General features: G+C 30.6%; 1 pseudogene; it reads left to right on the forward strand.

The window, feature by feature from the left end:
* LOC143641232 (cadherin-12-like) overlaps window positions 1-22,310 on the forward strand; it is a 92,869-nt pseudogene that overhangs the window by 16,385 nt on the left and 54,174 nt on the right.

Raw genomic sequence — 22,310 nt, forward strand, 5'->3', positions numbered from 1 at the left:
TACATATAGTTAGGAGACACAAATTCCTGCTTAGATCCCACTGAAACAGAAAGATAACTTTAGATCGTATGTAGGGCGTAAAAGAATATGGATAGGTCCATAGGCTTGTTGGGTATTTATTCAAGTTTCAATTTGTGTTTTTAAGGGTGATTAAACAAGAAAGTATGTGAAAGAACAGAGCATTGAAACTGTTAGAGCATTTATAAGCTATTCCATGAACTTTATGATAACTGTCTTATCTTCTTTTTTACAATAACATTATTAGATTAATATTTATCACTTTGCCTATAAAGAAGATGGACCCTTAGAGAGATAAATACTCAGTTATCAACAATGAATTGAAGTTACAAGTTTTTTAACTCTGAAGTTCACAATTCTTCTAATTTAACATGATATTAAAAATAAAAACTATGGTTTTCTTTATATGCCACTCTAAAACAATATTATTTTAAATGCACTTCTAAAACAATCATAACATATATTAAACTGCCTATACTCATAAAGAGAAAAATAAGAGGGCAATAGAAAATTACCTAGCAGATCACTGTGATCAAATTATTTTATGATTGTATTACATGCACATTTGAACCACTGTCTAGCATTATAATAAGTGGGAGATATTGTTGAATTATTTGAAGGAAGAATGTTTTCATGTTTTGCATGAATAAAAAATTAGTCCAACTGCCTGAAGTTTTACATGTCTTTGTGTCAAAACCTTTTTAGTGTAACATCATTTTGAATTACATTCGTCAGAGAAAAAGACAGAATACATTTATACACAGTAAAACCATTTCTTTTGAGGCCAGTGCTCATCTAGCAGAAACATTTCTCATATGGAGCAATTAAACAGCAAATGTGACATAAAATTATGAACTGAAATGATATCTATTTGAATGTTAATGTCAAGGAAACATGTATTTCCTACATAAATAACTTAAAGGAGAATTCCCCAGACTAGCTATATTTGCTCATGACTCTTAAGCAGTTATGATAAAAAATCTTGCTTCAGATGAATTTGACATACTTTTTCCATTGCTTAAACATGCACATCATAATTTCTTAGAATTTACTTATCACAGTGCATTATGGCAATGTGTATTCATATGCATGTATGACTTATTAAGCCCCCATTTGCATCCATTTTCTTCTATAAAAGAAGATGGGAAACCATAAATGGCAAATGTATTTGTATAAAACTTATGAAAATAGTTTGTCATTTTACTGTTGATTTAAAATTGATTGCCCCATGATTTTATAACTTTTCTCAGTCTGATAATGATGATGATGACTATGGTATTGACTAATAAATTACTATGTTTCACACAACATAGAAATTGTTGTGTGACAATGATTTGGATGTTCCTTCTCACTTAATTCTTATAATGACTCAGTTTCAGAAATAAAATTGCAATGCTATATTGTTTAAAAAGTAAAAGAGATTCATCCAGGAACTTCATTTTTAAATTAACTCTCTCTCTAGAGTGGAAATTTATTTTTGATGCCTATGTTTACCCAAAAAGTTCCTCCAAGTAACCCAGAAAAGTGTCCACAAATGAAACCAACAATACTGGATCAGAAGTGGAAATAACCTGATACCTACAAAAAGAACTCTATCTGAAATCATATGAAGAGAAAGCATTTTCTTTTAAAAATGTTTTGCATGAGAGTTATATGGCTCCTATCTATTACAATCAGGGATATCTCTAGAGGATCTTTATTTGTAAGTAAGCTACAAAAATATTAATGATTTCTATTACATGAATTTTAAGTGGCTAAACCATCTAACAAGCTGATCTAAAGTATATATTATGAAATCAAATTACTTAAGTAATGGGGTCAATTCAAGAGTATAAACATATACGCACATAGATATTTATGTGGTTATATATACACAAGCATACACACAGTCTCAGAATATGTGTTATATGTGTTAAAATAGAATATCTCCTGGCCTTTGAGTTCAGAGAAGGCCTTATACTACTCATCTGGATATGGTGAGGATCACTCAGTTCCTTTCACAAGCTTCCTTGTTACTCTCAAGTGCATTTTTTACACCTCACTTCCTATCTTGCCTGGAAATTCTGGCTAAGGGCAGGCGACCTGTTTATTCTCCAAACACAAAAAAATAAACAAACAAAACCTAATAACACTCCAATAATATGGCTAATCAAAGCCTTTGAGCCTGGAGTAAGTTGAATACAAATGTTACAAAGTTGTAATATGTATACACTATGTATTTATGTTACATTATTGCAGAAGGGCAATAATGTAACATAAATTACATTAAGGGCAATAATGTAACATAAAACAAAATGCAATGTATTGCTTTTTAGATAAAATAGCTTTTATATGTGATAAGGACTGAAGTATACAGTAGTGTAGAGAAAGCCCACAGAAACAGTAAGTGAAGCAGAGCCTGAAGATATCTCAATAACAGAGTGGAAAGGACACGGGGATCTTCTGGACTCAAAAAGGAAGTTAAGTAAGAGGAAGACCAATGAAGAAATGACTTCAGCAAGAAGATAGCTTTTGTGTTAATATGATGAGCTTGATGGAGGGGAGAAAGCAAAAGGCCATTGAAAAAGGCTTTAAAATTCTTAAAAAGTGTTTTCAAAATCAAAGCCACAAAGAAATATTTCTAAGATATATAAGCAAAGAAGTGATACATGAACTCTCACACAAAGATAAAAAATAACTGAATTAAAGAAATCATGCTCTGTTTATCATTAGAGTATGAAAAATCTTGAAAAGAAAATGAAGTTATGAGAAGATGAAAAAAAGCAGATCAAGTCTTTATTACTTAAATTTCTGACATTAGTGACAGTCTTTAACCATAGTTGTGAAAGAATCCTAAAGCTACCTTTAACTCCATATGGTTCACATTTCTCTACTTCATTTTTGCTTTATTATTGGTCTTAGGAGCTATATAGACAAAGAAACTGGATTTTGAAACTGTTTTGTTAATAAGAGCAACACAGAACCAAGTTTAATAGTAAAAACCTTGGAAACAAAATTCTGATATGTAAGAAATATATCTTATTAACAAATATTAGATGTAATAAAATATATCATTCAATAGAAAAATAATTAAAACTGCAGTTTTATTGAAGTAATGAATTGAAGTAATTGAATAATGTAAAAATAATATAATTTTTTATTTGAACCTGCATAAAGAGAATAAATTTTTAAATTTCTTCCCTCAAGCACCAAGTATAGATTTTTTAAGTAACTGACAATCACACAACTTGGAATAAAAACAGTGATAAACTTATGAACACAATATATATAAATGTACTGGATGGGAATCCATATCATTACAGAACAATGGAAATGTTGGAAGAAGTGATATCGACATTGATTCCTGAAATAATATTATTATAATAGTGTTAGTGGGAAACCAAAGCTATACTGAAATACTTACAGCACTGCAAAACATGACATCCTATTTAAAGGTTTGTATATATAGAACTATAAAAAATTAGAAGTGAAAAGACAGAAAGGGAAGGAATGAAAGAAGGAAGAAGAAAGAGAAGGGGGAGAGAGAAAAAAAATCAAAGAGTGCATTGAAACCATTCCTGAAAAAATAAATGATAGTCAGATATTTATACATGAAGAGATTTGTAGTGATAGCTAGTGAAACATTAAGGCACGGGCAACTAAACAGGGAAAGTCCAACAGTCAAATACAGGCAATAGAAAAAAAGAAAAGCCAGTGCATTTGCACATGATTCATGATGGTATGATGGCCATTAAGAAATCAAATTAAGAGACAGCTAGTTGGACTGTCAGTTAACGAATTGGTTTTGGCTAAAAGAAACTAAACTCTGCCATGAGAGAGAATATTACAAAACTTCATCTCTTCCAGATTATCTTATTAAAGTCTCAAAAGGAAATTCATGAGTAACCAATCCTTTGAATAAATAGATGAGGTCAGCTGAATTTGAAAGTCTAAATATTTATTTGTTTTAAGTATTTCTATATCTATCTATATCTATATTGATCTTTATTTTTATTTGTTTTTATGTGGTGCTGAGGATCAAACCCAGTGCCTCACAGGTTCAAGGCAAGTGCTCTACTACTGAGCCACAATACCAGTCTTGAAAGTCTAAATATTTATTAAAATTTTGTTAGTTTACTTATTTTTGGTACCAGGAATTGAACCCAATGGCAAATAACCACTGAGCTACGTCCTTGGCCATTTTTATTTATTTATTTTTATATTGAGACAGAGTCTTGCTAAATTTCTTAGGGCCTCCTAAATTTGCTGAGCGTGACTTTGAACTTGTGATGCTCCTACCTCAGCTTCCTCAACTGCTGGGATTACAGGCATCTGCCACCATGCCCAGATAGGATCTTAGTTTAAAGGTGCTCAATTTTTTTTCTAAATCATAAGAAAATTTGTATTATTTTTGTGGAATATTTTGATAAGGTTATTTGACAATATATGCTAGAATTCTTAATGTGCTATATCTTATTTGATTAATCAGAAATTATAGGGATAAAGTCAACTGAAAGAACTATTTACATATTTAAAGGAGGATTTAAGGGAATATTAAATGCACTCTGTTAAGATGAATAAACAATGGAAAGTTATTGATGCACTTGAAAGGATGTGAACTCTTGCCAAGATCCACATCATGTTTATTACCATGTAACAGGAATAGTGAGTATATAATTCATATGTATTGAATATATATATATATATATGTATATATATATATATATACATATATATATATATATATTATAGAATGTGAAAAAGATTTTTATTCTGATAATAATTAAGTAATATAAATGGGCTGTTGAAATTCCAATGCAAATTTTTGAAAAAAATATAAAGGACAATTAGATTTGTAGGGAAATATAGATATGTTTATTGAAACTGTAGTTACTATAACTGCAGTATTAGATGTAAAACTTATACTTGCATAGAGGTACTTTGTAAAAAGGAAAGGAGAATCAGAAGTCCAGAAAAAAATGTAGTCAGTTTTCCTTCTTTTTTTGCACTACTGGCATAGAAAGAGTGTAGAAATAAATAAATTTTATCTTTAAAGCCCCATCCCCTTTTGAATATTTTTAAATCTCCTGATGATCTTTTTCTCCGTATTTTCACTGACTGTGCTCTTTAAACTTTGAAAATAGAAACCCTCCTGTTTATGCCTAACCCACTAAGTCACACATTATTGAAATGTACATGCTTCAATATGGCTGAAAGTATTAATTTTGAGTTATTTGTATTGTAAAAGCTTGCTTACTAACAAAAAATTGCCTCAGTTTAATTGATTTCAGGTAGTAAAATGAGAACAAGTGGACAAACCAAATAAAGTAATCATTCTGTGGGTCAGAGATGCCACTTGACTTGTCCTTCTCATAACCTAGAACACCTGAAAGAGGTGTTGAACAGATTATCTGAGCTTATAGGGCACATCTCCCAGGACTGTGTTCAATGATGACACATAGTTGACTTGAAATTATCTGTGGTGGGAGTTCTTATGCCACAGAAGTTGACAAACACTAAAACTCAGGGCTTATACCTGCATTCCCTCCCTACTCAATATGTATGTTCATAGTCATACCCTACCAGGGTATGAATGGGAATTATGATAACAGTATAGACATCATAGTTCTAATGTGATGATAAAAATATTTATTGATGGGAAAGATTTTAGATACATGCTACAAAATGTAAAGAAGTTTAGAAATGATTCCTAAAAATATTTATTCTTCTTAAAGGGTAATATGTATTTTAAAATGTCTTTCTTTCCTTCATATTTATGTCCATTGACTTTCTAAAAGCTTTATACATTTATTCCATGTTATTTCTGTGTCAGAAAATAATGTACTCACTCCCTGTGAGTGATAGACATGACCCTGTCTCTTCTTGCAGAAGAGCATGAGGAAGACATTGCAGGTACCTCAGAGAGAAGTACTACGGGAGACTCAGTTAGCACACAATAACAGTAATACAGAGAAGAAATATGTGTGAGATCTCTGTTAGCAAAGACTATGATAGTTGTGAAAATGATAATATGTGTATGGATTTGAACAATTTTATTGGATAAAAAATGGTAGTATTTATTTTCTATCAATGGAGGATTTTAATTTATGGAACAGGAGAAATACTACTTGCTGAGACATTGCATATTAGATATCTTTTGGGGGACATGGCAATCCTATAAGCTCTATGTGGAATGCAACAAGATCGATGCCTTGAAGTTTTGGAACATCATAATGTTTTGCCAAGTATGAAACTCAGAAGGTGTATATAGAGAAATTTAAAATATAAAAAAAAAATTAGTGTGAATAGAGTAAATGAAGTCAAGAGGATAGATGAAATTAACTAGAAGAGAAAAATCAAAGGGGTGGCTGGAGACAATGGCTCTTGACCATGATTGTCAATAGAACCAGAAGGAATGTAAAAAATCCTGTTATTCAGGTCTAAACACAGAACCACTAAAGTAACTCCTCTTTGGGTTATTCTTGGGCTGCAGCATTGTATCCAAATCTTTCCATATGATGCTAACATGCAGCAGGAATTTTATCTGATCTTGAGGACATAACAAAGGGCATTGGGGAGGGGACAGCTGTGAAGTGGAAGAAACCAGAACTCTATATAGAGAATGTAAGAGATGTTAGAAGTGTGCTTCAAAAAAGAGGGAATGATGAAGAGGGTTGAATGATGCCCAAAAATTGTTAAGAATTTAATGACAAAGAAATAAAACTGGCAATATCAGAGGAAATCTTTAACAGAATAGTGGCTTCAAAAACCAGCCTAAGTCTACATGTGGCTTGCTTGTTAGGTAGAAATAGGTCACAGTGACAATAAAGGAGAAATTATGTTAAAAAGGGGACAATAATTAAAAGGGTGCCTGGAGTCAGTTTGGAGCAAAAGAAAACCTTTGTGAAATAATCAAATATGAACACTGTCTATTCTTGGGAATATCTCAGTTAAGAAGAATATTGATTGTGAAAACAGACTGTGTGATAAATTGTACCAGTATTTGCATATTGCTGGAGTTCAATAGTAAGAAGGGAAGATGAAGGATATCTCAATTGAAATTGGCTAAATAGCGGGAGGGGGATGCTTACAGATGTGATAAAAGTTTATTATTTAAATTTTTACCATGATGCTAAAATGCAGTGAATATCATCTAGCCAAGTATTGTCCAAAGTCAAATGTAGAATTTAAAATGAAAATGTCAGAATGCATTTAAGGCTGTTGAGTCATTAGTCAGAACAAGATATTTTTTTTGTGTGTGTGTGTGTTTTTAAACACTTTTTATAGAGTATGGGAAATAATAGAAAAAGTTTATGCTGAGGTATTCTTTGAGAGAGTGATGAAGAGTTCCCATATAATCAAAGTAAGTAGTGTGGTTGCTCTTTTCCTAGCCTCAGGTATGTAGAGAAGAGCCTCCTCAACAACCAGGGCAGATCACAATGGCTGCTGTTATTTTCCCAGACAGGGAGCAAATCCTTGGGATAGTGTTTTCCATATGTTTAAGAATGTTGAAGTACCCAAGGAAAGCTGTTTGTAAAAATAATTACATGATAACAAAAGGAAGGGTAAAGATGTCGCTGCAGAAGGGAAAAATACCCAAGAGTCATTTTAAGTCCTACAAAGGAGATTTTCCTCATATTGAGAATCTGTGCGTGGAGTGCATCACTGAGGGATCTGGAGGGTGAGGCAGTGTTCTATCAAAGTAGAGGCAATTCCTTGCTCTTGGGGGTTGCAGGATGAGATGCTTCCAAGAATTCTTCACTCACTGCCACTCAGATAAATCAGACCTGGAGAAGCAAAACTATACCTTAAAACAAGGACACACCAAACCCCTAGCTTTGCTGTATCCTACAGTTGGGGAGTAATATCTTGGAGAATTAATAGGGAACAAAAAACTGACCACTATATTGTAGTTACTGCTGCAGATGATGTTCTGGCTCAACATTGTTTTCATCCAAGGAAAGACATTCACTGAGGAAATGGAGAGGGGAAGAAGGAGAAAAATGAACATGCTGTACCTATTCCAATAACAGGAATATTAATGAGGGATTGTTTGCAGGTTTGGGAAAGTGAAAAATCTACATAACACCATTCTAATTTCATTCTGTGAAATACAGTTCACAGTCGTTATCTGGGAAAAGAATTAGTGAAGTTAGTAAAGCTGAGTTTGTGGAGAGTGGATTGGTTTAAAATAGAAATGAAAAGAGAATGGTAGTTACTTTAGCATCTGCATACTTTGCAAGCAATGAGGAAGGTGAATTCTAGGTTAATGATCATAATTTAAACCAATATCTAGCTGTCTTTCTTGTTTTTTCTTAGTCATACATCTCTCCTCTTTAGAAGATTAATTATGACTATTAAGGGTTGTCTTTTGTCAGATATAGTAATAAAAGAATATCAGAAACCAGGCATGGTGGCTTATCCTGTAATGCCAGCAGCTTGGGAAGCTGAGGCAGGGGAATCACAAGTTCAAATCCAGCTTCAGCAATTTAGCAAGACCCTGAACAACTCAGCAAGACCCTGTCTCTAAATGAAATATTAAAAAGGGCTGGGGATGTGGCTTAATGTTTAAGCATCCCTGAATTCAATCCCTTGTACAAAAAAGGTGGGGGGCATTGGGAATATATATGGGCCACACATTAGTATTTTATTGAAATGATAAATCAAACTTTTCAAGTGGATATGGAAAGGACAGGAACAAGATGAGAATTTATACAGATTAATATACCAGTGGTCCTTCTGATATTGGAGTTGATAGATCACAGTGGGAGTAGCTGAACAAAGAAAATTGTAAGTCAGGAAATTCTTAGCCTATTAGCTTTTTCATGTGGTTGTTTCTGTGGTTTGATTCTATGGATTGATGGTTCTGTGGATTGTTTCCTATTAGATGACCTCACAGACCCAATATCAAGTTGGCTCAGTTCACACTCTCAGTCTAAATATCATACATGGAATAGAATTATAAACATTGCTTCAGACCTTCGAAGTTGCCATGCTAGATTAATATTTCTGATTTTTCAATTAAATTCTTCAATGACATTAAATTGTTAACACTCCTAGATATGTTTAAACTCATTTGAACATTACACAATATATACATATTGTTAAAAGATGGGGAACCTCATAAATATGTATAAATTTATGCTCTTATGTAATCATTCAAAAGAAAATTATTGAATTCTGAGAAAGACAAAACTATAAAAAATCTGTTTATCCATTTTTATATTGTCTTCAACATCCTGTGGACAAAGCTACTAGAAGCTGCAGTTGGACCTAATCTTTTACCTGAATTACAGGCATGCTAAGTAATTAACTTACTATATAAATATGATTTACATCTGGCCCTATATTTTTGCATTGTCTTATTTGCATAGAACCAGAAGTTTTAGATGGATGAGTTCTTATCACTCTTAGAAAAGATTTATTGCTATCATTACATAGAATTTATAAAACTTAATCCATTAATTTTAGATATATACTTAACAATTCATGTACATGCTTGTACAATTTAGAAGGGACATTTATAACCTTTGTAAACTTTCTTTTCTCTTTTAGTTGTTGAGAACTGAGATTGTATTAGATATAAACATTTCTGAATTGCACTAGATTTTACAAACATTTTGTTTTCCTTTCCTCTTCTGAGTTCTTTGAATTTCCTTTTTTTTCTACTATTGAATTTAAAAAGGGAAATAATTTAACTAAAATAGTAAAGTTATTGGTGCCCAATCCTTGACATTTTAAAACGTGTTCAACCTGCACTTTTACTAAGTCAATCATTGCTAGAAAATGCTTCTCTTTTAATTGATACAAGTTTTTCAATGGCTTTAGGTAATGATAAGTTTGTGAACAATTTAAGATGAAAAATTTCAAAACTTTTTTAGAAAACTTATATCAGTAGAGTAGAATGAACACTAGTTCTCTTCAAATTTATTGTCACTGGTCTCATAGCCATTCTGAGACTGAGTAGGGATAGATTTGTCATTCCTGAGGTTCTATTTACAGATGTTTAATGTGTTTGGTTTAAGCCCAGATTGAACTCAATTTTGTCATCAGAAAGGTCTTTTCTTGCGGACTTATTTTTTTTTAATTAAAAAAGTGCTTTAGGATTTTGAAGACAGAGGACCTAAAATATTACTAAACTATCAAAATATTTTGTTATTCCTGAATTCTAAAATTTTCAGAACAAGAAAATAAATATTTTAGTAAAATATAAAATAATTTTTCAGCATTCTCTTTTTTTCATTCTCACACATTTGTATGCAGCTTTCTCTTTCTTACTGTTATTCATATAGAAAAAAATATTATAATGCATATTCATGGGGACATTATCAATAAAAATATTATTTAAAATTTAATTAGTAGTAATGGATAATACAAAGTATGTTATTATATATATATATATATATATATATATATATATATATATATATATATATATATAAAATACTAAATTTTATTTACTATTGTACCAGTGAATTTTTGAAAATAAATCTACAAGATGAATCAAAATTATTATTACACCAATCTTACAAATAAAAGAATCACTAAATATTTTGCCCAAGGTCACAGAGATATAGGTAAAGTTTCTATAAAGTTATTATTATTTTTTTAATTTACAACAATGTTGGTTGCTTTCTCTTGGTATGTTCTTGACATACTACATTATTTGTCTATTATTACATTTGCTTAAGAAATCAAATCATATGCAATTAGGTGCAATTAGATGGCATTTCAAGGAAAAACCATACAGGATCAGTATTTAAACAATTCTATGTCTAAATCTAATTATGTAATCTACAGTTAGGTGATTGTGTATGTATATGCATATACACATTCTGAATATTAAATGTAAACTTTTTTAAAAAATAGTATAATTATTTAGGTGGGCTCAAGGATACAATTTTGAGTTCTTAAAATGTTTAATAATTCATATCAATTTATTCTTAAACATTTCATATTTCTAGCATTCTAGTGCCGCAGTCCGGCTGCACCAAACTAATGGGGGGGGGTGACGAGCAACTTGTGTACATTGATACAGCAGGAGTGGGAGCCATTTATTGTAAGACAGGAGGGGTATATATACATTCCACACAGCTTATCTTAATTAACGTAAACTAGATACAAGAGTCAACCAATAAGGAATCTCCACACTTAATGGCTCTCTGGCATTACTTCACAAACCACTCCCTCTGGCAAAATGCCAGGCGCCAACTTGACTTGTTTACAGACCCTAACATTCTAGTATTTAAATTTTTTAATTTGTTCTTTCTAGGTATACATGACAGTAAAATATATTTTGACATATTATACATACATGGAGTATAACTTCCCATTTTTTTGGTTTACAATGTGGAGTTATAGTGGTTGTATATTCATATAAGAACATAGGAAAATTATGTCCAAATTATTCTGTGGTCTTTCCTATTCCCATCTCTCCCTTCCCTTCATTCTCATTTATCTAATCCAATGAAGTTCTAGTATTTTTAAGCTCCAATTATTACCTGTCATATACAAATGATCTTTATAAATAGTTGAATGTTGAGCTCTTACACAATTTTTTTGTTATCTGAAGACTTATTGCTTTAAATATAAAATGTATTTTAAAAGTAAATTTGTAAAAATTTATTTCATCTTTTTAAAAAAATTTTCACATTGCTGAAAGTTTTTATGATATTTATAAATTGTTCATTCATTTAATATATTTGGTTATATCATATTTTCTCAGTAAATTAAAACATTATTTATATTTTTTTAAGTACATGCACTAAAACCTCGATGCACAGAAGAAATGTAAGTGATAAATAATTTCTTCATTATGTCTTAATTTTAAGGGATACAGATTAGTCAAATGCTGTTACATCAACCATATATGGACAATGCCACTCTGAATTTACCACAAGTTTTCCAAAGCCATTAAATATTAATGAAATTTGTGAGAATGCTCTGAGATGACAATTCTCAAAAAGAACTGCTTAGATAACTTATAACTTATATTGACAGAGTACTACAAAGTATAGCTATCTTCACATTTATTGTTAATGGCCTCATAAAGTGTTCTTTTTTAAAGCATAAAATTCACATCTCAGCATAGTGTCTTCAAGGGGGGTTATTTCATCTCTAGTCTGCATTATTTGGTACCCTTCAAAGTTTAAAGTGGTTTTCTCACAATAGAGGGTCTCAGTTCTGGCTAGACTTTCCATATTTACTAACCATTATCCAGTGGACATGACTCTAGTCTTTATTATTTTTCTCAATATACAATTTATTTATTTTTGCTTCTATACTTTTCAAATGAAAAGCTACCTTATAAAATTTAATACGCAACTTGAAGCTGCTCTCACTGAATATATTGGAAAGTGTCTGCAGAAATACCCTATGCTCTTTATATCCTCCTATTTCCCTAAAGATATCATCCAACACCTGCCCTGCACTCCTCAGGGAGGTATCCTCACCAACCCAACAGAAATCCCCTGTATAGAGCATCATGCTATTGCTCTCAAATCAATTTTTATTGTAATGTTTAACAATAAATTTCCTAACTAAATATCCTATTAGAGGGAGATTTATAGTACTCATTCAACTTAAACCTCCATTTCTCTATTTTTTCAGCAAAAAATTTAAGACTCTAACACTGATGGACCATGAGATTGAACTGTGACTAATCATACTATCAATTTAAGGGTTTTATTGTTTCTACTGATTTTTATCCCAATCACACAGTGAGAATCAAATGTTGTAGACTCACTTCCTAATAAATCATATTTACATTTAATTGACATTAAAAATTTTAAAAGGGGGATTCCACTTCTTGGGTCCCCTTCTTCCTCCGGGAGAAGTCTTTTGTGCTGTCCCTTAATAAACTTCTAATTTCTACTCTGAAAAAAAATTCAAAAGGTATTGAAAAATATCTCATATATTCTGTGCTCTGTTCCTTTTCTCTGAATTTTCTCTTTGAGATGTTGAGTAAAACTTGAGTGACTATGCCCCATGCCTTACTGCCACACTAAAAATAAATTCAAGCATCTTAATGCTTGCTCAAAACTCAGGAGTCCCTCAAATCTGTACTTATTGAGAAATATTTGTGATCTGAAGAATGTAGGTGACAATGGTCACATTAATTTCTACTAGGTACTTGTCACTTTTTGATAAAAGACAGATTGCCCTTGAATGTCCCACTTCCCACTTTATCCTTCTTGGAGACAATTGGGCAACATTTAATCCTTTCATTTTTGATTTTTCTAGTTGATCTGGTGGCCTAGGTTTCAAACCCTGCTTAGAATTTAGTGAACATTGAACATCTGGCAGCAACTGTGTTGTTTGGCAAATAAAACCTAATGAAAATAATACTAGTTTATGAGAAATGGCTACTTTGATCAATTACTATGACTTTCATTAAATATGATTCCTTAATAAAGTCTATATTAATGCTCCAACATTGTCATTAGAAAGTTTTATTATCATTTGTTTGTATTGTATATTTACTTATTTAAACTGTATATGGTGTATTCTTTTAGAAAGTCATCTTACATGTATAATACTAAACAATTAATTACTTACTCACAATTATTTTAGGTCAGTATAAACTATACCTTCTAGTGGGACACAGTGGCTCATGCCTGTAATCCCAGCAGCTCAGGTGACTGAGACAGAATCATTGCAAATTCAAAGTCAGCCTCAGCAAAAGCAAGGCGCTGATCAACTTGGTGAGACCTTGTCTCTAAATAAAATACAAAATAGGGCTGAGGATGTGGCTAAGTGGTTGAGTGCCCCTGAATTCAAAATCTGGTACCAACCCCAAATATATATATACCTTCTTTCTTGTGCATCAAATAAACAAGATATAGGTGGATATTTAGCCCTCTTAAGACAGAATGTGTGTTCTATTGAGGTGATGTTCTTTCAATGTCAGTTAAAATAAGGCAGATTTCAAAATAATTTACAAGAAAAAATGGGAAATATTTGGGAGGTAGAGGGTAGCTGGCAAAATTTAACTGTTACCAGGGCTGATGAGATTACCAAGTTTTGCCAACTGATTGTGAAATAACTATATATTCTATAAAAATAATTGGTAATGAAAAATGAAGTGACTTAATTTAATAATTTTTCATGCCATCTTGAAGCAAATAATTATAAGTTTAAAAAGTAATTTGTTGAGTGAACTTCACCATGCAAGAAAAGTCTTGAGTGCCGTCATAACTCAATATTCACACATGTACTAGAATTCTAAAAGAACTTAATCACTGCACTTTCTTTGTCCATGGGAAAGTGACATTCAAAATTTATTTATAGAATTTGAAACTGGAATTCCAGTATCAAAATTAAACATTAAACTTCTTCATTCATTTTAGCATCTGCTAAAATTTTTAACTTTGATTTGAATATTATTGTTTACCCCATTAATATTCACTTTGATGAGATATTCAAAAAATAGTATGTCTTATTTATTTTCTTTATCTTAAACCTTAAATTTTTGACAAAGGTTTTAAATTATGTCTACTATTTTCATAGTTCTGGAATATTTTCCACAGATAAGTATTCTTTTTTTTACATTTTTTTCTGATCCAGTACATATTTCATGTAATGTAAGTATTCTATTTGGTGGTAAAAATGATCATTTTAATTTTTTCTCCTTTAATGAGAAAAAGAAAAAAATTGGGGAGTTCAAACTTTATGTACTCAGTTTAAATATTAGAAAGTATGCCAAGTTAATATGTATTAAAAATGAGCTGACGCCTGGCATGCGCGCAGCTCTGGGTTTGATGCACCTCATACAAATAAAGATGTTGTGTCTGCCAAAAACTAAAAAATAAATATTAAAAAATCTCTCTCTCTCTCTCTCTCTCTCTCTCTCTCTCTCTCTCTCTCTCTCTCCCTATTAAAAAAATGAGCTGAATCTTTGTCTCCAATTTGCCTTATTTAAATTCATTGAGGTAGAATTTTGTATTAGTGTACAGCTTATCATTTCAGTTCATTGTAAGATGAATTCATAGTCATTGTAATGGTTACTTTCTGGATACATAACCTTCAAATTCATAAATAACTATCCATCTATCTATTATCTATTTATTATCAATTTATTAATTATATATATATATCTCTATATATCTATATAGAGATATATATATATATCTTTTTATTGTGTTTTAGATTCTATTTTATTGGTATTGATTACTTTGGTGACAATTATGAAGACTTTTACCCTCACATAGAAGGTATAATTTGATATCCATCATATTAAAATATTTCCACACAGTAATTTTAATATAGCACACTCTATTATTTATAATACCCATTTAAAAATCAAAAGCAGGTCTACTGAAGTGAAAATGAAGTTATTACATATAATCATAATCCTTGACAGCAAATTGCCTTTGCATTTTGCTCTATAATGTTCCAAATTTGATTTACTTTGTGCAGTCTACATTTTTCAAACCTGATAATCTTCCTTTACTAGTTCACTGTCAATGCAAATTACATATATTTTATCAGGCATCTTCCATCTGAAAGTTCCTGAATCTTCTCCTGTTGGCTCAGCTATTGGAAAAATAAGAGCTCTGGATCCTGATTTTGGACAAAATGCAGAAATTGAGTACACTATTGTTCCCGGAGATGGAGGGAATTTGTTTGACATCGTCACAGATGAGGATACACAAGAAGGAGTTATCAAACTAAAAAAGGTACATAAACAAAGGTTTTGACAGTTTACTATCTAAAAATAATTAAAGAAAATGAAAGAGTATAAGCAATTTTAATTTTACTTTAATTAGTAATATTTTAAATAAAAAAGTAATTATTATGAAATATTCACTCCCACAGATAGTGTTATTCTATGATTTAACAAATATGGATTTATATTGAAAATTGAAGCATAATAATTTGATTCTGTACTTTTTTAACACTCTTATCAGAGTTTAATTTCTAATTAATTTTATAGCAATATATGTACAAAAATGATCAATTTAAAAATAAAAAAAACAATCAATAACTTTTATCTTACCAAATTTGATCTTGACATTTCATGACTTTTTGGAGAACACAGAGTATAAATATCTAAGTTAGCACATTATTGGTGAGAGTTGATATCACAGTGGAGAAACACTATTGTTGGTAAGTTTTATTCAGTGCAGAAGTGGAAGAAATAAGAAAGGATAATAATGGACTTGAGAATTCTGTAAGAAAAAAGCCTACAGAGACTTTTACTTTTATCAGTTAGGAAGTAAGACTAGAAATATCCCCAGTGAAGAGATCATTGAAATAATACAAGAAAGAGATTTAGATGCTAATAGTAGTGAAGATTGAGAGAATTGTGATTCTGGCCAAACTTTAGAGCAAGAGAAAGAAAGGGAGAGTGGAAAGAGCAGTGGAGGAGGACAGCAAAGTTGTTCAGACCCTTGAAAGAAATCGTTACTTGCCCAATATGTAGTTTTGTCTTTTATTGGGTAGTGGCACATGAAGGAGTGTGTAAATGTGAGAAAGAAACCTGATTCCATTTGAGGCATGTAGATTGCTTCCATTATAATGAAGAAAACAATGAATTTTGAGTAGTGAAGTATAGCAAAAAAGTGAATCTTATTAAATTTAGGTCTTCTTTCCCCCTCTCGTTGTACAATGTATACTCTCTTAACCCCAAACTGCAGTACATGTCATTTCTGTTACTATTTATGAACATTTCAACCCAGAAGAAATATTTTTGAAATCAGTGCTATTAATCAGTCTTTTCTTCTCATATTTGTTAGGAGCTCTGAATTTTAATAAGAAACACTATGAATTATAATGAAAATCATCATAAAAGTAAATGTAAGCTTCATATAGATAGTCATTTTGTTTTTATTCCCACAAATGTACATAAATTGTACTTAGTCCAGAAGTTAGTTAACACACATGATACCATCTAAAATTATGCATTAATGCTGAATTTGAGAATTACACAAAGAAAAAAGGTGTATGATTCTTGTGTATTTCTCTATTGTTATTTAGTATTTCTCTTTTCTACTCAGTAACATATCAGTGAATATTCTTATTAATTTTATGTAAAAGTATAATATTTAAATATTTTTCAAAATCAATCCAAATGAAACAACTGTAACAAATATTAATAAGCTAATAATACTAAAAATGGTAGAAAATATTTTACTATTTATGATAATAAATAGTATCTTAAAATTTAAAATTTAACCATTAAATTAATTAGATTTACAAAGTTAATCTGAGTGACAGAATTAATACTAAATTATGCATATCTACATTTAAATATTCTTTCATCTTGCTATTATAAAAGTATTTTATATTCATCAATGTAGTTTTATATATTTTATATTTACTTTTATAGACACCTATTTTTCATCCATGCCTGTAAGTAACTGATGATTATATGTCAATCAGAAAAATCTTTATTTTTAAATATATTTGGAAAGAAATAGTGTTATATTTCTTTATTATTTTATGAAGTCAAAAATATAATGTTTAAAGGAAGTGTTGCAGTTATAAATTATAAAAAACTTAACTATTATTAATCAGTAAAAATGCATTTTCAGTCCAAGGAAAGATTAATAGTGAGTAGGTGCTACATCATTTTTTGTTTGAATTTTTGAGAATTTAAAAAAAAATTATTGGATTGACTTTGAGATTTATAAAACTATGGAAATGCCTTATTAAAATTGAATTACATAATGCAGATAATCAATCTGAAAAATGTATCTCTAAAAAAGACAAAACAGTGTTTCCTCCTGAGGTAAATTAATCATTCATCTTACTGGCATAAAACTCCTTGTCCAAATAAATCTGTGATTATACCTTTCCCTTCATCATTCAAGGGATATTTATGGTGTAGCCACCATGTCCCAGATCCATTTTGGACTCAAAGATAGACATTCCCTGTTCTCCAGCTCCATCCATTCAATTGGGAAAATCGGAAAATTGACACATGAAATATCTCTATCAGCAATGATAGATTCAAGCTGATAGACATAAATCAAGGTAAAGAGATTACAGGAATGTGAAAGGCAGTCTTATAGTAAAGGTCAAGAAGACTTTGGGGCTATGGTGAAATATAAGCATATTTCTGAAGAAAGACAGATGAACAACAACTGTGTACATTACATGTGTTCAGAAAAACTAAGCAACAATTGCAAAATCTCTCTCTGAGGAGGGACTGATGGACAAAGAGACTGGAAAGGTCAGTGAATAAAAGGAATGTTGATTGGAGAAAAGGTATTCAATGTCCCATGATGGAGGTCTTGTAGGTCAGGTCAAGGACTCTGAGCTTGGTAATAATGAGGGGAGTTATATGTAAATCACCTCTGTTCTAATAGAGTCAGTTTACTCTGTATGCTTTGAGGAAAATCAGACTTAAGCAAGTAAGACTTACTTAAGTAAGGCTGAGAAAAGCCCAGTGAAAAGATCACTGAAATTAATCCAAGAAACAGATTGAGATGCTCATAGAAGTAAAGACTGCGAGAATTGGTGATTCTGGCTAAATTTAAAGAAACAGTCAAAACATATTGTTATAACTATTTTTATCATGTAGAAAATTACACCAAACAATTCAGTACTTACAAAGCCTGACAGAATACTTGGAGTCACTTTCAATGTTTTAACTTGCTGTGATCTCTAAATAAGGATCCACCAGGGGCAATCTCTACCTAGTAACCTATTCTGTTGAAAAAAATGCAATCTATAGACTACATCTATTAAATCTAAGAAGTAAGTTTTGCAACACAATTTTTGAAATATCTAACATCTATCTACGTGTTGGATTGCATGAAATGTGCTTATGTACATACACACAGACACACACACACAGACACACACACACACACACACATATATATATATATATATATATATATATATATATATATATATATATATATATATCTCAAACATGGTGGTATGATTTTATGAAAAAGGAATAATGGAAAAATATTCAGCTGAATAAAGTGCATGGAAAACTCAAAATAAATTAAAATGGCAGCTGTATTTAAAATACAGAATCCTTTTGGTTAAAGCTCATGTAATAAGACTATTCAAGCATTACATGAAGTAGGTTCTCAGAAAACTTTATCTTGCACTTATTATTGGTCTTTGAAGAATGAAATGAGCAAAAATAAATATGAATGTAAACATCAACAGTAGTATTTTAATTTTCCATATGATCTTAAAATTATTTTTTTACAGTTCCTACATAAATCATATTTTTAAGTATACTAAATACTTTTAGGAAATCCATAAATATATATCCTACATATGAATACATAGCTGTATTTTAAAGATGAGTTATTTTAAATTTTTGGCTGACAAACTTTTAAGCAGCAGTAGAGGAATGAAATAATATATTCTTCAATTTAACAGAGCTTCTCTTTTTTTAACCCACTTAAAATACATTCAAATGCTCAATGTTCTGAAGCACATATTTTCAATGTTGTTTTATCTTCAAAATCTTTTATTTAGTTTTATTTTACTGTATACTTCTCTCCTTTTCCTCTGTAGGGTGAGGATATATAAAAATGAAACTCAGGTTTATATAAGCTGAGGAGAATGAAGAAAGGTGTCATTTCACTGTATTACGTTGAATTCAGAGTAAAATTAGGAAAATTTGTAAATCTCTCCAAAGCACACAATACTGGTAAAAACCCAAACCAACTCTTACTCTACTCTTGCATGTTACACTGAACAAAGTATACACAAATTAAAATTCTCTTATGTGTTTTTGAATAATATAGCAATACCAACACTAGAAAAACTAGAATAATGCTACTGAAAGTTTCAATCACATCTTAAAATCTAGGAGCTGGGATATATTTGCAATTAGAAAATCAGCTGTTTTAAATTCAAAAAAATTCTTATATTTAAAAGACAAATAAACTATATCTTAGTAATTACTCCCTATGAGAAAAATAAAAATAAAATATATACTTATTGAATATAAAAATGAAGAGGAATTTACATTAGTTAAAAAACTCTAAATGGATAAATATATTGAGAAACACTTTGGTTTGCTTGTTGCTGAATGAAAACTTAGGTAATTAAAACAGTAGAGTGAATACTTCAGTTATACAAAGAACAGTTTAATATCCTGCAGAATTTCAGAAAGAGTCCTGTACCATCTCTATAAAAATGTCTGTTAAGAACTACAAAGTAGTGGTGGCATCTGTTTAAAATGAAGAATGATGAAGTAGTGGCCTATTTACTATAAAATAAGTAAAACATTTTTTGAAATTAAAAAGTTTAACCAGTTTGATGTTATCTTAGCATATTTTTATTTTGAATTTACATAACTAAAGATCACATTAAATGTAAAGTAGAAGGATTTTTAAATAGGAGATGAAATATTTGACTTTTCAACAGAACGCTTTTATAAATAGGCTGTGGCCTCAATTGGTTCCATTGGGAATCTATATTTTATATTTACTCATGAATCAGTAAAACTCATTAATTTTATCATTTTATATGACTGAGAATTATTTTCACACTATATGACTTGGTAACAGCACCATCATGTGGTAAATTTTAGAATATCTCTTAGGAATAAAATGAAAATAAATTGTAGACTAATTTATATGCTCAAAAAATTAATAAAATTTAAAAATTCTATTTTTAGTAACTCTGACATTCCTAATTTCAGAGAAAGGGGTACTCCTTATGTTGTTTCTACAAATATTATGTTCCTGTTTTTTTTCCAAATATTTGTCTTTCTCTTGTTTTTTTTTTTTTTTAATTTCTAAACCTTGTTTATATTCTTTAAATACCTTGCCCAACTTTTCTTAATAGATTCAACTCTAAATTAACCCCGAATTAACAAAACCAAGGCCAATTTTTCTACTGCTTTGCAGATTTTTCTATTTGAATATTTCTTAATGCTTTTTTCAACCTCAAAATGTATAAAGCCATATTCCTTCTTTTTCTCCAATAAACATGTGACCTGTCTTATTTTTGTCCTTTCTAGTTTTTTTTTAACAAAAAGTCCAGAATGCTTCTTAGGTTTCTACCATTCCCTTAGACCTTTGTTTTCCAAAAACAGGGCAAGAGCTTAGCCAGTGATTTCTTCTGAGCAGAAATTAATGTTGTGGCTTATATCCTTCTTTAATACTCCCATCCAACACTGCTAAGTATTTGCCAGCTTCACCCCTTATCTTCCTTCAGGAACTCTTTCATCCTGTGAATGAAGGGTGGGAACTACATCTGATTATCTTACTTAGACTTTTATCTGGTCCCCATTGCTGGAAAGGTCAATAGCAGGCTGCATATTTTCTTTTACCAGCCTCTGTACACACTGTCACACACATGTACAAGCTCCTTTTCACCCACACCAAATTCACTGCAGGTGTCTACCTGAGTTGTTGAGCTGTTCCACATTCTCATGGAAGTCTCTTGCTCACAGGAATTTCAATACTTTCCTGTTACTTAGTATTATCTCCCTTGCTTATCATCAACGGTTTTTTTGAGCCCTCCTTCCCAAACTGGTTGTCTCTTACTTTATTTTACAAAATTTCAGCATTTCTGCAACAGCACTTGTTGTACTTATGACACTCATTTATGACATATCTGATTTTTCTTATTTGAAGTCCTTTATCGTGTTTATGTTTTGTCCTGTTTGTTAAAGAAAATCTCTAAAATATATAGGGTATTAATGTTTTGTTGGATAAGACAAAAAACATTTCATGTTCACTTACGTACTATATAAAGTTCAAAATATTTTGCAAAGTATATAAGAAAAGCAGTGTTTTATTGATTTCATTAATGGGAAATTTGAAGTGCATGGAAGAAGGATACATTTTTCAAAATCACATGGCTTATTTTCAACTATGGTGTATTTTGAAAAGCATATACTTTCATTGCAATGAATAATGATATGTGACAAAAAAAAAAATAACTGGCCTCTCCAGATAGGAATGATTTATACTGTACATGTATGTGACTCATATATTTCACTTAAGCATTTATAATACTTGATGAAACCTTTTGTCATTTTATGAAAATTATTATTGACAATGTGTAGCAAGAAGCCCTGACATTATTGCCTTTGTTTTGATTTATTTTGTCTTTGTTACTAGATTTGTTCCAGAAATTATTGTCACTAAAAAACAGACATTGAACTAATGTCCATGGTCTTTCAGGTACTTGCTAAATGACCGTCAAAATATTTTCAGTATTACAAAAGACTGGAATGCAATAACTTTGCAAAGAAAAACTAAATCCATTTTAAATAAGTAGTTCTGTTGTAATATTTTTAGAGATAAGTTGGATGTAGTGTTTATTTTATTCTTTAAATAAAATGGCAATTTTTTATTTATAGTTATATAATTTTTAACTGT

This window comes from Callospermophilus lateralis, unplaced genomic scaffold (genome assembly GCF_048772815.1).
Source record: "Callospermophilus lateralis isolate mCalLat2 unplaced genomic scaffold, mCalLat2.hap1 Scaffold_91, whole genome shotgun sequence".
NCBI classification, from domain to species: Eukaryota; Metazoa; Chordata; class Mammalia; order Rodentia; family Sciuridae; genus Callospermophilus; species Callospermophilus lateralis.